At 32.9% G+C, this 16538-nt stretch overlaps 1 pseudogene; it reads left to right on the top strand.

Moving 5' to 3' along the window:
- Window positions 1-2836: 2836 nt before the first annotated feature.
- On the top strand, window positions 2837-15354 carry LOC109168946 (annotated as a pseudogene).
- The last annotated feature ends 1184 nt before the right edge of the window (window positions 15355-16538 follow it).

Raw genomic sequence — 16538 nt, 5'->3', positions numbered from 1 at the left:
GGGGAAATTTAGGAAGATTTCGCGCTGTGAGAAAATTCTGGAATCCGTGCTCTCGACGCGTCGAGCCTCCATTGCTGACTTCTAATCGCGTTCTGGAAATTCTCGAAGCGTCGAGCCTCTATAGCCTTCCTTAAGATCCGGTTCTGGAAATTCTCGACACGTTGAGCCTTCGATCTCAGCTCAACTATGGCCTCTAGAATTTTTGGACGTGTCGAACCTTCATTCCAACTTCATTTTGACTCCATTTATGCTTGAAATACCTCCCTTGATTTTGCAATTTTCCTGTAATGGCTTAAAAACACCACCAAACACCGTAAAACGTTCAAAGCAAGTGTAAAACCATATCCTAATGAGAAAGTAAGTAAAATAGGCGCAGAACATGCAAATCAAATGAACTTAGGCTTTCAAAATGATTCAAATTGCCAATTAAAACATGTATACTTGAGATTATATCAGCCTCCTACTAGACAGCATAGGGGTTTGGATTTGAGAGGATTCCCCGGTCACAGAGGCAAAACGACCAGGGATAGTGGTTTGAAAAGAACGGGGTCGGTGAGAGATAGGGCAAGAAGTAGTAGGTCGGTGTTCGGGGGAGACACAAGGAGATTTTACCTGGTCGGTGGCCCCGGGCGCGTCGATGGCGCTCGGAGTAGTGGCCCGGACCTTAGAGTATTCCTCGATTTTTCGGATGGTAGAGTTTATGACGACACCGAGAATGACCTGACTTCCACGTTGTCGTCATAGTCTTGAGCGGAGACGTTTTGACTGTCCGAGTGTGACATGTTTCCTTTGGTATAGGGGGTGACATTTTAGAGCGGGAAACTATTCGAGAAGCCTAAAAGTCTAAAATGGAATAACTAAAGTAAAGAAAGAATGGTAGTAAAATAACTTTTACTTGAAGCACTAGTCGGTAGTGTAAGTACTCTTTTGGAAAAGCTGATAGGATTTGTTGCAAGCTTGGGAAGCTCTCGATTTCACAACAGATGGGAAGCGTAAAATGAATTCCCCTTAACACTCTATTTATAGAGGAGGAGCCACGGAAAAAATCCAAAATTCTAATTTTGGAGCGAATCCCTAGTCAGTTGAAGACAAGATGACATGTGGACGACGCAAGATTGGGAAAGATAGCCCACACCATTCCCAGTAAGTCTGTGCAGCACCCGATATTAGCCGGGTTGCAGAACCTGTACCGATCGTCCTGTCTGGATATTATAGCCCAGGCCCTTCCTCGGTTGTCGTCGTCAACGCACGGGCTAAGGGGGTTACATGGTGGCGAATATACCCAGACTTACCCGTACCGTTACCTAGTCGGTCTTAGGTCGAGTCTCCGAGAAGGATTGTTCCCGACCCAGAATCACTCGGACCGACTATACTGCGAAGTACCAACCGGAGCCGTGATTAGTAGCCTTATTGCCTAGACCCTGGATCTTTCCCGATCATCTTAGGGTAAGTGGCTTAGAACACCCTATCTCCATCACTCGGAATGTTAGGTAATAATTTCTCTAAGGTAGCAAAGCTGAGACAGAAAGCTAGAATGCCAGGAATCTTCAGGCATTTGGGGAATCGGCATGGCTCCAAGCTCCTCTACATGAATCACATGTGCCTCATATGTCGATTTTCCGGCATGTGTTCCCCTCAACCCTCTTATAAATACTGAATTAAATGCTGAGAGGGGGGGAGGGGGTTTAATTTGGACAATTCTTCCAAACCTTAATCTGCTCGAGACTCTTTGACCTCACGTCGCTTCCTCGAGCTCATCCTCTTAAAACAACAAGTAGACAACCAAAGGATCGAAACCGAATCCGACTTCAATACCTGTACGTATTCGGGGGAATCACCGTATTTACCACATTAGTACGCATAAATGCACCACAAAGTGTTCAAAATGCATCATTAGGTGCGGTGTGGTGCATTGGAGCATTTCATTGTGGTGCTTTTTTGAACACAGTCTGGTACAGTTTTGCATACCTAATGGTGAATCCGCACCGGCAGTAGGAGATGCATTGTCCGTATTTGAACGAGTATATGTGTGTGTGTGTGTGTGTGTGAAGTGTTACGGGGTATTATTAGTTGATTGGATGAACAATAAGATTGAAGAGTTGGAGGGGTGGTAATGTGATTAGAATAATCCGTACTGAACTCTTTCACCTTCAATTGTTATACCATGGAGCAAGGTCCATCTTATATTGTAAACTCTAGTTAAAAAAAAAATAAAAATTATGTGTCTACAGTTGACATATTCTGTATCTACAATTACTATTTAGGTACTTGTAAATAAATTAAGGCACATAACATGTTAATTACATACACGTAATATGTTAACCGCAGACACATAATATGTTCACTGCAAACACATAATATGTCGTTAAAATATTATGTGTTTACAGTTGACATATTATGTGTCTGTAGTTATCATAGTATCTTTTTGTAGTTAACATTTTATTAGTCTTCAATTTATTTACATGCACATAAATTGTTAATTGCGGGTACAAGATATGTCAGACAGATAATTGAAGATTATTTTGAACTAGAGTTCACAATGTAAGGTAGACTCTAGTTCATGGTATAATTTCAGTCAATATTGTCCCGATATAAATGGTTGATATTGGTAAAGTATAATTCTCATCTTGGAAAGCTACAAGTTAAGTCTAATTCTTATCAATATATTTTTAGTTAAATCAATAAAATTTACTTCTTTTATGTGATTTGTAGACTGTTACACACGAGCATCAATTCAAAAATAATTGAATTGTGGCTCGGGCCTCGGGGCAATTCTATATAAATAGCACATACCGGAGATGGTTGCTAAACTCACTTCAATTATTATATTCTGAGCCAAAGAGTAATTGAAGGAATCAGAAAATGAAGAATTACTCTTTCTTTGTTCTGCCTCTTTTGATTCTTAATGTCCTAGCCGCTTCATCCGCAGAGAGAAAGGTCTCTTATTTCATCTCTCTTTTCCTCTTTTTTTCATGCTTGATTAATTAATATATAAATGTATATTTCTCCCTGAATATATATATATATATATATATATATATATATATATATATATATATATATATATATATATATATTGAAGTTCTTTTTTGGTCGATATGTTATTATCTGCAGCTTTATGTGGTATACCTTGGGGAGCACAGTGGGGGGAAATCTTTCCAAGAAATAGAAGATCACCATTGCTCCTTTCTCCACTCTGTCAAGGCTTCCACAGAAGAAGCTAAAGCGTCTCTAGTTCAAAGCTACAAGAACGTTATCAATGGCTTCTCGGCTTGGCTTACCCCTCAAGAAGCCGACAGGATATCAGGTATAAATAGGGTGCAAACGAATCAAGTCCCTCATGAGCCGGTCACAAGCAGCACGGTTAAAATTTCATTCGACATCCATAAAATTCGAGTTTGAGCATAGCTTTTTCCGAATCGAGTCCGAGCTTAAATACATTTGGCTAATGGCTCGACAAGCCGATCTTGTCATACCTATATAAAATAATATTATAATATAATGTATAAAATATAAAATATATATTTTATATAATTAATTTTAAAATAAAATACTCGAGCTCGAGCCAATCAAATCAGGCTCCAGCCATATAAAAATTAACAAGATAAGTACGAGTTTACATTTTAAAACTCAATCGACTTGACCTCAACTACTCGAGTCACCATAAAATTTTTTAACTCAAACTCAAGTCAACCTAGGTTCGAATTTGTCTCGGCTTTTTGCAGCCCTATGTTAGACTAACAACATAAGGCTATGGAGCTTAGTCAATTCTCTCTCCCTTTTAATACACGTAAGCTTAAAATAAAATTAAAAAAAAAAAATCTCTCACTTGCCACATCATTTAGCAAGTCATAAAATTTTTGAGGTGAGATTAGAGCATCCACATTGGTTGGGAAGAATGGGGAGATAATGTAAGAGTGATTAGGAAAGAGAGTGTGGGAGAGGAGAGAAAAAAAAAAAAGAAAAAACAAAACAAAAAAAAAATTAAAAAAAAAAAGAAAGTAGTCAGACGCGTCAGGCGCGTGCAGTGCACGCGCCCGGCTTTTGCCCAAGGCTGTGCGCGAACGCGCACAGCCTTGCTTCTTCTTCTTTCTCTTTTTTTTTTTTTTTTTTTTTTTTTTTTTTTCTGACAATCTCCCTACATTTGCAGGGAGATTATTTTTCAATTATCTCATGTCCACACTAGCTATTATCTCATGAAGGGAAGATTTAATTTTGAATTCTCCCCACAATATCCACAAGTGTGGATGGCCTTAGTCTAACACTATGACGATGGTACTATTACTTTTAATTTGTCGTTTATTTACCAATAAAAAGTTGGGTGTTGAACAGGAATGGAAGGTGTTATTTCAGTGTTTCATGACAGACCCTTAAAAACAAGACCTCATACTACCAGATCTTGGGATTTTAACAATTTACTTGAAGAAATAAATGGAAATCCCATGGACAGAGAAGAACTATTGCACAAAGCACGTGGTGGAAAGGATGTGATTGTGGGTATCATTGATACTGGTAAAATACTTCACTTCATTCAAATTCTGATTTAATTTTAATTTTAATTTTAAGGAGTCTTTACAAATCTGATCTGATAGTATTAAGATATACTGGTAAAATACTTCACTTCATTCAAATTGTGGTTTAATTTTAATTTTAAGGAGTCTTTACAAATCTGATCTGATAGTATTAAGATTTTTATATACTTTTCTTTATATAAAGATTTTTGGCTAAACACTTTTTTTTTTTTTTTCTCCAAAGTATAAATACTTAATTAAAATCCATATCTCAAATGTACTTCTAAACTTTCTCCTGCTTAAAGTCTAAACTTCTTTTCTCCCGAAGTCCCTAAGTAAACTTTATAGACATTTTCTCAACACGGCTAAACTCATTACTTTTTTGCTACGTAAGTCACACGGCTGGAAATCTTCGATTTTCCAACGATCCAAAAAAATGGTCGAAAAAAATGACATTTTCCGCCAAGCTCATGGGCCTAAGCGGGGCGGGTCAAAAGAACCCGCTCTTTGGCGAGCCTCTTTTTTCGAAACTCACCCCTACCTAAATACAATCGTTATTTTTATTTTTATTTGAGCTTTCTTTGCAATCTTCTTCTTCCTCTCCTCATTTTTAAGATGATAAAACTTTATAATGAATTTTTATTTTCAAAAATATTATCTTTTCAAAAATTGAAAAATATTTTTAAAATATCATTTTTATAAGTTATTTGAAAATATTGTGATTTAAAACTTTTATAAATTTTTACAAACTGTATACAAATGTCAAAAAAAAAAAGTTTTATATTTTTTTTTGAAAATTATATGCGGTGCTTCATTAGAAAAAAGCAGAAATAATGTCTGGTGCTTCATTAGAAGTTTTATATAAGTCATTAAAAATCAATTATTTTAAACGTTAACAAAAATCTACAAGACCTTGATTAAATAATAAATACACCCAAAATCTCTTTATTTCTTTAGTTTCATTCATATCCTCATCCAATTAAATACTTTAATTTCTTCCATTTATTTACATTGTTGATATTAGGTGTGTGGCCAGAGTCTCTAAGTTTTAGTGACGAAGGTATAGAACCAGTACCGCTTTCGTGGAAAGGAATATGCAAAGAAGGTCATGCCTTTAACTCATCTCATTGCAATGGGTAAGTTATCTTTTAACTTATTACGAGTATGAGTCTAAAAAAAGATAGACCTTAATATATGAAATTACGATATATTTTCATAATTAAAATTTAAATCCGATACATAAATAAAAAAATATTAATATCAAATTACTTAAAATAAAATTTAAAACTACTATTCAATAATTCAAACTCACAAGTTCACCAAAACTAACTATGGGGTTACTCAAATAATCCTATATATAATAAAGCTATATGGTCTTGTGAAAATTAAATGTTGCATTTAATTTTCACAAGATCATATGACTTTAAGATGTGAAAGTCTTGTGAAAATTAAATGGGCTTTAAGATGTGAAAATTACTTTAAAATGTGAAAATTAAATGCAACATTTAATTTTCACATCTTAAAGCCATATGGCTTTAAAAAGCATGCATGCAACCCCAAAGTCCATAAGTTTGAAATTAATATATGGGCTTAATATTTAAGATTGTTGATGTGCATATTGAGGACTACGGAGACAAAGATGCGTTATTCGTGGATTCATCGGATACTATCCAACAACACTCTCCAACTTAATTGACGTGAAGTAGGCTTAGTAACATTAAGATTATATTCTCGAATTATTAGTTCTCATCTTTTATTGATTACACACTTAATTCGATAGTATTTGGAAGAAAAAAAATCAATGTTCTAACTAAGATTGTGATTTTGGTCTTTAAAGGTCAATTGTATGTTGCTACATCTAGAGTTAGAAATCTCAAAGGTCTAAAAATTTTGATCCGTGGTGACTCTAAAATTGTAATTCAATTACTATTATAGTTTACTAAGTTCTTAAAAATTTATAATATTAAATACTATGTCACTAAATTTTTAATATAGTTTAAGATTTGTAGTAATCACCCACCTTAAATATTATTTTAATTGTAAATATATTTATGTTCATAATTTTATCATAGGAATTCACACATAATAATTATTAAATAACAAAAATTTTATATATGAATAAACCTCATATAGTGTATATTTTTATAACATATTTTTCGTGCATCGCACGGGACAAATACTAGTAATAATAATAATAATAATAATAATAATAATAATAACTATAGGGTAATTTTGATGAATCCTAGCATTCAAAGTTTAAAAATCAAATTTGATATTTCTAGTCAAAAGGGAAAAATTAAAAGCGAAATTTAAATGAAACACAATTCATAGAAGATACTCCGATCCGTATTTATTACATTAATAGGATAGGAACAAAAAATGAATATAATTTATACAAAATATAATATAAATAGAATATATTTATTATATATTTGCAATATCTTATAAAGAATTATAAATGTTTAAAAAAAATTATTACATATATGCAATTCTGTTATGTTATTACTTCATTCCTTATAAAATGTGTATTATATTTATGATATAAAGTATATTGTATATAAACCTTAGAGTATTGATTATATTTATAATTATGTTATTTTATTACTTTATTTTGGTATTTCCGACAAACTGTTTGCTAGAGTTTTGCAATAAAGTACTATATATAAGGCTTGAGCCTTGAAGTATTGATTTTATTTACAATTTTGCTATAAACTACTACATTTTATGATATAAAAGTATATTATATATAAGACTTAAAGTATAGATGATACTACCTTCTAAAGAATCATAAGTATTTCAAAAAAAATAAAATAGATGATATTTACAATTCTATTATGATATTAATTACTTTATTTACCAAAAATAGATGATATCTACAATTATTATTATTATTCAATATATTATAATAAAAATATTTATATTTGTTTTCTACTTATCTCACATCGGTGGGAGAAGTGGAAAATGAAGCCTTGAGGCTCCTTTTCCATAAATTCAGTTGCAATACATATTCGTTGGGTAAGCGGATGAGCAAGCTACTTAATTTAGGAGCTAAGGCTCCATAATTAAGGAGCCTTGTACAGTTAATAATTTTTTTAAACATATAAATGCATGTCAAGGGCGTTTAGGAGAAAGACTTTCCTTTTCCCGAAATGACAATTGCAAATGTTGCAAAATGTGTGTGTGTGTGTGTACATTACATATAATTTGTTTAAATATATATTTTTTTTATAGATTGATAGATAAAAATTATAATTAATTAAATATATACATTTATATAATATATTATATTTATTAAATAATGTGCAAAACGTATTTTTTGTATTTGTGATATAAAAGTTATCCCAAGATCATAGGAATAACTAATACCAAGGCCCCTCTAGGAATGATTATTCCCTTTGCAAAGGTAATAGCTCATTCCTAAGAATGTTATTACCATGACAAATTGACCAAACCAAACAATGGAATAGGTCTATTCCAAGGAATGTAATTCCATTCTTGACATATTCCATTAACCAAACATGCCATGAATATTATGAGGCTTCTCTACCTTGGTTATGTTTTGTAGAACTTATTAAGAGCTTATAACTTATTTTAAGTTCTATTTGGTAAAATATGGAGAGCTTAAAATAATAGTTTATTTTGAATCTTATGCGGCTTGCCCAGTATGTTGTAGGACGATTCTGGAAGGGTGTCAAACATAAAACACCAAGTGTCGCCTCCCTCTGATCCAATAATAAAATAAAATCTGTAAACTCTATTTGGTAAAACATAAAAAGTTTAAAATAATAGCTTATTTTGAAACACTACTTTAAATAGCGTTTCAAAATAAGCTAGTAAGTACTAACTTTTAAGGTTTCAAATTTAACCTAACTCATAAGTTAGGTATGCCAAATAGAATCCTTGTATCTTGCTTGACTTTTATGTTGGGTACTATTATGTTATTAGATGTTACATTTTAGTCTTATAATCATTATATTGTTTTGTGGAGTTATTTCTTTGCATCATAATATGCTTTTTGGCTACCTTTATGCTCTTGATTTACCTTGTCACCCCTAACCGATTAACAAAAGATCACAAAGAAGTAAACTAACCTAATTAAGTTATTTATAGTTGATTGAACCTTGTGAGTATTACGCTAATGGTAGGACTAATTAACTTGATTGAGATTGCCTCAAATTTTTTTTTTTTCCTTTAATGCTACTAACTCTATTAGAATGTAACATCTGTTCGCCTCCACTGAGGCTCAAACACACAACCTAGATTGCCTCAAAACTTAATTTTTTAAAAACATAAGAAATCTTGACATACATTTTTGCAATGAATTCTCCACCAACAAATCGTCTATTGTTTTATTTAATTTATTTATTTTATGTTGAAACTAAATATTATAACAGGAAACTAATTGGAGCACAATATTTTGTGGAGAGTTTCGAAAGTACCCATGGTCCCCTCAACCAGGAAATAGACTACAGATCGGCAAGAGATGTTAAGGGCCATGGAACTCACACGGCATCCACCGTTGGAGGTCGGAGAATTCGTAACGCTGCCGCTTACGGTGGTTTCGGCAATGGGACTGCTTCCGGCGGGGCACCACTCGTGCGCCTCGCAATCTATAAGGTCTGCTGGAAACTTCCCGACGGAAGTGATGGAGATTGCCTCGACGGTGACATTCTTAAAGCATTCGACCAGGCAATCTCCGATGGCGTCCATGTAATCAGCGTTTCCCTGGGTTCCATGCCTGAAGAAGAGTATCATACACAAAATGCCATAGCCATCGGAGCATTACACGCAGTGAAGAACAACATTGTAGTGTCATGCAGTGCCGGCAATGATGGACCCAAGAAATCCACGGTGGAAAATGTGGCGCCTTGGATAATCACGGTTTGGGGCAAGCAGTACCGATCGATCGTTTTTGTCACCTTTAAAGCTAGGAAACGGCATGATTATTGAGGTAAGAGGACCACTCCAGCTGGGGTAGAACTTGTAAGCTTGTAGTTATTCGTCAATAATCTGATAAACTTGATTGCATTTTGCCAACATTTTTTTTTTGATGGATTTAATCTTTAAATTTTCTAAGGGTTGGGCGGAAGTCTAAAGGGCTAAGTCCAGTACCCAGGTGACTGGGAGTTGTTAAGTGGAGGTCTAAAAGGTCAGGTTCAACATCGTTGTTGGGTACGGTAAAGATCTAACCAGTTAGGTCCAATACATACCCTTTAATTCTTTTAAAATGTGACAGCTCCCTATTATTCAAGTATAATAAACTAAAATTACACATTTATTACTAAGTATAGCTTTTGACGTAATTAGTTATTATCCTAACCCTAATTATATATGAACTTACATATATGAGTAGTATACGTTTTGTAACATAGTTTTTGTTCACAAACAGGGACAAACAACCACTCCTATTAATATGAGAGGTGAGATGCTTCCACTAGTGTATGCTGGCGATGTAGAAATCCATGGAAAGACCAATAGCACTACCACAGGGTAAAATATAATGCATCCATGCACATATAATCTCTTTTATTTTAAGGAAAACTGCTTTCCCCTCTTTTATTTTAAGGAAAACTGCTTTCATCTTTAATTAAGTTATATGATAATTGTAGGATTCGTCTCTATTTGTTGTTTGTGCTCACTTCCCATCCAGCCTTAACCTATTTAACTGACCTTACAAATTTTGTACTTCTTCTAATAGGTCGTGCTTAATTACTTCGATCATGTCCCTAATTAAGTTATAATAATTGACCTTGCAAATTTCGTTCATAATATTTTGTTAGAAAAATGATGAAATTTGCAACGTCAATTATATCTTAGAATTCGAGATGAGAAATGAACACGATCAACAAGCTAAGTAGGGACGAATTCTGCAATTATATATATATATGTGGGACGTTGAGGATTCAATCAAGTAATCCTGCATACATGCAGGCTATGCAAAGCTGGTACTCTTTCTGAAAACCTCGTAAGAGGAAGGATTGTAGCTTGCGAGAGTAGCAATAACAAATTGGCATCGCGAGAGGTGCAAAGAGCCGGGGGCGCTGCTACCATACAACTCAGTCCTTTTACTGAAATACCAGTCCGAGAATTTGTGTATCCGACAACGGTTGTTTTTAGTTACGAGTTCAAGGCGATTCTTGAATACATAAGGAGCGATGAGAATCCGACGGCTACTCTTCTTCCGGGGGAGACGGTTCTGGGAGCCAAGCCAGCACCTGTCATGGCTCCTTTCACCTCCCTCGGTCCAAACACTATTGAACCAAACATTCTCAAGGTATCTCCATCTTGCCACTTTATTTTACCTTAGATTTTAAAAGATTATATCATTAGTTATTATAACAGTATAAGTCCATTATATTAAAAAGTATCATGTTTGATATTATAATACTATTCGTTCATTATAACAACACTGTAGGTTGATTAATATGTCATTGATTTGCATAGTTAGGGAGTATCATTTATACATTATTCTTTATTTTTTGTATAAATAAAATCGTTGTTGCAAAATAAATTATTAAAGGGTTAATGCTATTTTCGGTCTTAGATTTATATTTGGTAGTATACTTTAAGTTCCTTTTTTATCATAACATTCACTTTTTGGTCTTAGTATTATTGTGGCATGTCTAACGTTTGTCCTTTATCAACAAAACAATTTAAATATCGTTAATACAAGAGCATTTTGGTCTATATTTATGGTTTCTTTTCAAAAAAATAAACATAAAAATATAACGATTCAACCTACTTTGTATAATAAAAAAATTGAAATGTCTTTGTATTTAACGACATTTCAACAATTTTGTTGATGAAGGACTAAAAATGATCATGCCATACAATAATACTAGAACCAAATTAGGATGTTCTAATATAAAAAGTATTAAAAGTGGACTGTTACCTATAAATTTAGAACCATAAAAGGAATTAACTCATTATTAAAAATATCTCATTATGATTTTTTGAATGATACCTATATTAATATTTTTTGAATCTTAGTTGTTATTGATGAAATTAAAATATTGATAAAATGAACTTTCTTCGTTCATTGTGAAAATGAACTTCCAATATTCTCCTAATAAACCTATTGTTTTTGGTTAACTAGCATTATGATGTAGTTGCATTAGTATTGTAAGATGAACATTCCATATTGTAAATTTGAACCACCAATATTTTAAAAATGAACTTGTAGTTTTTCGTTAATCAATCTATTTGCATTGAGATCTATTATTATAACGTAGTTGTATTACAATTGTGAAAATAAATATGTAGTACTTTGAAAATGAATTGTAATATTGGGAAAATGAACATGTTATGTTTGCTTAATGAACTCTCTTATTTAATATTTATCAGTATAATGATGCATTTTCTTTAGTATTGTAAAAAAATAAACCTAATATACTAATTATGACTTGGTATAGTAATATATCAATTTAAAACATTAAAATAAAAATTTCTCATTTCAAAAATCTTAACTAGAACTTTTTAATAATGACATATTTTGTATATATTAATTTTATTTGTATAAAAAGGTTAAAGAAAAATGAAATTAAGGTGATTTTTTTTTAAAAGTTAATTCCAATTTTATTAACCGGTGGACTATAGTAGTCCATGGTATGACAACTCATAGATATAGCCATGAAATTTACTTTGTGGGCTGCAGCCAGACATTACTGCTCCTGGACTTAACATATTAGCAGCATGGACTGAAGCGACATCTCGCAAAAAGTATAACATAATATCGGGAACTTCAATGTCATGCCCACACGTTTCTGCAGTAGCTGCCCTTCTTAAAGCTATTCACCCTGATTGGAGCAGTGCAGCCATAAGATCAGCCATAATGACCACAGGTATATATTCTTGGCTATTCTCAATTTTATTTTTATCTTTGTCGTCTTACCATTATTTTATTAGACTACAAAAACTTTGAGGATTAGTTTTTTTGACATAGTACTCAATTTGTATAATTTTGTACCAACTCTACAATAATTTATTTGATACTAAGGATGAAAGTAGGCAAGGCTGAGCCAAGTGGAGGTGTATTCAATCAAAATTTTTATAAACTTTCAAAAATATTAAACTTATGGATTATATAAATGATTTTTATAGAATCTTTTTAAACTTTATAAAAAAAATTTAAACTTTTAAGCTACAAATAAACTATAAGCTCTGTTTGGTAATGTTCTCAAAATAAGCTACTAGCTTCCTAACCTTTTCTCCATCTTTATCCTTATTATTTTAAAGAAATGACATACTCTACCCTTCTCAATTAAAACCTTTTCTCTTCCCAATTAATTCAAAATGTTAATTTTAATATGTAAACAAATTACTTTAAATTTTTTGAAGATATCATTTTTAGTCTTTTTAGATTTATCAACTTATAAAAAAGCTAATTTTACCAAACACTTTCAATAATAACAACTAACCTTAACAGCTCTTCAGTTTTGAGCTCCTAGCTTATAACTTTTCAGCTTTCAGCTCATAGCTTATAGTTTTTCAGCTAGGTTTGCCAAACAGAACCTATCACGTTTTCGTATGGAAATGTGTCCTCATATGATCATTTATATATATATATATATATATATATATATATATATATATATATATATATATATATATATATATATATATATATATGTATGCAAGACCAAACTATGCCAGGTCATAGGTCCTACGAAGGGGTCTGACCTATTCCATCCCTATTTGATACTAAAAATTGTCCTTTTTTTAATATACTCCTAACTTTATGAGGTCGCCGCTATTACAATTGTTATACCCTGGACCAGGGTATACATCTTGCATTATGAATTATGGTCCAAAAAAATTGAAATATTATGTACCTGTAGTTAATAGTTTATTTTCTTAGCTTGTAAATATATTGAAGACACATAACATGTTAACTACATACACATAACATGGTAACTACAGACACTATAAATATATAAATTGCAGACACATAATCTGAAAGTTATTTTGTACCAGGATCCACAAAACAAAGTATAGCCTGGTTAGGCCATGGTATAATTTGCCTCGCTAGTATAGGCAGGATTGTTTGTGTTTTGCCTTTGATTAACCATTCAAATTGGAATTTAATTCAATTAAGGGAAAATGGTCGAATAAGCCCTTCAACTTTACACAAAATTTTAATTAGGCTCCTGAACTTTTGAAAAATGCAATTAGACACTTCAACTTATTATAATTGATAAAATAGGTTCAATCTACTGGTAACCAACAGATTACCGGTATACAAGTTTTCGTTGACTGCCGTAGACCACCACTAGCTGTTGTTGACCACTGTCGATTATGGTTGGCCGCTGTTGTTGAACCGGAGATAAAATCAATGACTGCCAATGATGCCAGTCGCCTTCTTTGAACGTCGAAAAGGAGATCATTGGTCGCCCTCTCCGGTAGAAAAAACAACCAAATCGTCGCCTTTTCTATGGAGAAGGCGACCCACTATTCGCCTTCTCTAGGTAACCAGCGACCAATGGGTCGCCGTCTGACAGAGAAGGCAACCCACGTCTCAGAGAGAAGGCAACCACTAGGTAGCCTTCTCCATTGAAATTGCGACCACTAGGTCGCCTTCTCTTTGAGATGGATATCACTGGTTGCATTCTCATTGAGTCATTGGAGAAGGCTACTCATTGGTTGCCTTCTTTGATTTCGCCAGAGTTGGCATAGGAGTTGCTCAAAATGTCGTTGGTGTTGGTAAGAATGTAGTCGAAGTATCGTCAGATCTTTAGTGACAAGCTATTACAAGTCAGTAATCGGTTTTTGGGCTTGATTTCATCAAAATAATAAGTTTACGTGCTAAATTGTAATTTTAAAAAGTTTAAAGGCCTACTTAATTTTTCGAATAAAACTTAGGGGTCTATTTGAGCATTTTCTATTCAATTAATAGATAAACTAATTTAATTTCGATTTAACAATTGATTCTAGATTTTTAGAAATTTTGATTATCAATTATTTCAATTCAAAAGTTTAATTTTCACTCAATTATATATATCCGAAGATTTACCTAAATATATAATTATCTTTGGTTTTTTTTTTTTTTTTTTTTTTTTTTTTTTTTTTTTTTTTTTTTTGGATGTAGCAACGACTACTAATGTGATGGGTGCACCAATAGAGAACTCAATGGGATATTTTGCCGTACCATTTGAATATGGAGCAGGGCATATTTTACCGTCGAAATCAGCAGATCCCGGACTGGTCTATGATGCAAGTTACGAAGACTATCTACTCTTCATTTGCAGCAAAAATTATCTCAATCGTAAAAATTTCAGTTCTTCTTTCAAGTGCCCAGAAACTTCACTCTCTGCTAGTAACCTTAACTATCCATCATTATCAATAGCTAAGCTCAATGGATCCATGACAGTTAAAAGAACAGTCACCAATGTTGGAAAGGACATCTCAATATACAATGTCATAATTTCACCCCCATTGGGGTATGACGTTGCTATTTCTCCAATGAGCTTAAAGTTCAACAACCAGGGAGAAAAGCAAAGCTTCCATATCACCGTTAGAGCTAAAGGAGTTGAAAAGAAAAATGAGTTTACCTTTGGTTGGTACTCGTGGAGTGATGGGGCTCATGTTGTGCGTAGTCCAATTGCAGTATCATCAGCATAATGTGGTCTTAATTCAACTTGAGCAACGGTATGATATTAGGGTAATGCAAGCGAAGAGTACTTTCCTGGATTATTAACCAAGAATGATCATGAGAAATTGCTGTTTGATTAATAATTTTATCTTTTTGATAAAAGTAAAGACAGTTAGAGTTGTGTTGTATGATTTATCTACATAAGAATAATGCAATTTTCTCATGCTTTATAATTACCTACTTGCATTTGTCCCATTTTGATTTAAGATAATGGCGTGATTATTCATCAACAGGAACATACACAAGTGATTGTCCAGTTAATGTAAAAAGTCTAGAGGGGTAAATATCTCTCTCTGCGCGTGCGTGCGCCATTGTTTAGGTGAGTCCACCTGTAACACCCTACATTTCTTAAATCTAAATCACAAATACTTAACTTTGAAAGATAACTAAACAAGATTAAAATAAGATTAATAACTTAAATTCATCTCAAAAAGGGTGTCACCGCCACAGTCACCCCACACGATGACTGCACAGGCTAGAAAGGTACTAACTAGAGTCAAGCTCATCAAAAAAAAAAAAAAAAAAGCATCCAAACTTGGGGAACAAAACCTCGGTGTTCAACACCAACAAAAACTAACATAAGTATATAGGCATTAGAGTTTAAACATCATAATCCAAATCAAGTCTATACTAGCATCCAACATCTCAACTACTACGCGATATACTATCTCGTACGCGCTCAAACACTAGGCCCACCTAAAAGGGGTTATAAACACAGTGGAAAATAAACCCGTTAGCACGAATGCTAAGTATAAAGCCAACCAACCCTGTAAAGTACTATAGATATAGATTTTGAAAATCATTTGGCAAGCACACTTAAGTTCAAGTACTAACAACACTTTAATCAACAACTCAAATCATGCTCAACAATATACTACATGCTTGCAACCTTTTCAACATATAAACATGCTTTCACAAGCAATGTTGAAAAAGTCGCTAGGCGCCTATGGACCGCCAAGGGTGCCTAGAGTGCCTAGGCGGGTCTGCCTAGCGCCTATGCGCGATTTTTGCAACAGAGTTCACAAGTACTCCTCTTAGACAAATTCTCAAACTTTAACGGATATTTCTAATCATAGCTCAATAATCAAACTCATGCTCAAACTGATAGGTAAGAGTCATTAAATAACTCAACAGGCTAAATCATGCTTTCATGCTATCTCAAAAACATAAATAAAGTGTTATACTTCTCATCATACTTTATAGGCAAAACATGCAAATCATGCAATAAGATAATCATGATGGTTTATATATATATATATATATATATATATATATATATAATATATATATATATATATATATATATATATATATATATATATATATATATATATATATATATATATATATATATATATATATATATATATATATATATA

Source organism: Ipomoea nil, unplaced genomic scaffold (assembly GCF_001879475.1).
Source record: "Ipomoea nil cultivar Tokyo-kokei standard unplaced genomic scaffold, Asagao_1.1 scaffold3238, whole genome shotgun sequence".
Classification (NCBI taxonomy): domain Eukaryota; kingdom Viridiplantae; phylum Streptophyta; class Magnoliopsida; order Solanales; family Convolvulaceae; genus Ipomoea; species Ipomoea nil.
The sequence above is the reverse complement of the archived record's forward strand: the minus strand, read 5'-3'. Positions and strand labels throughout refer to the sequence as shown.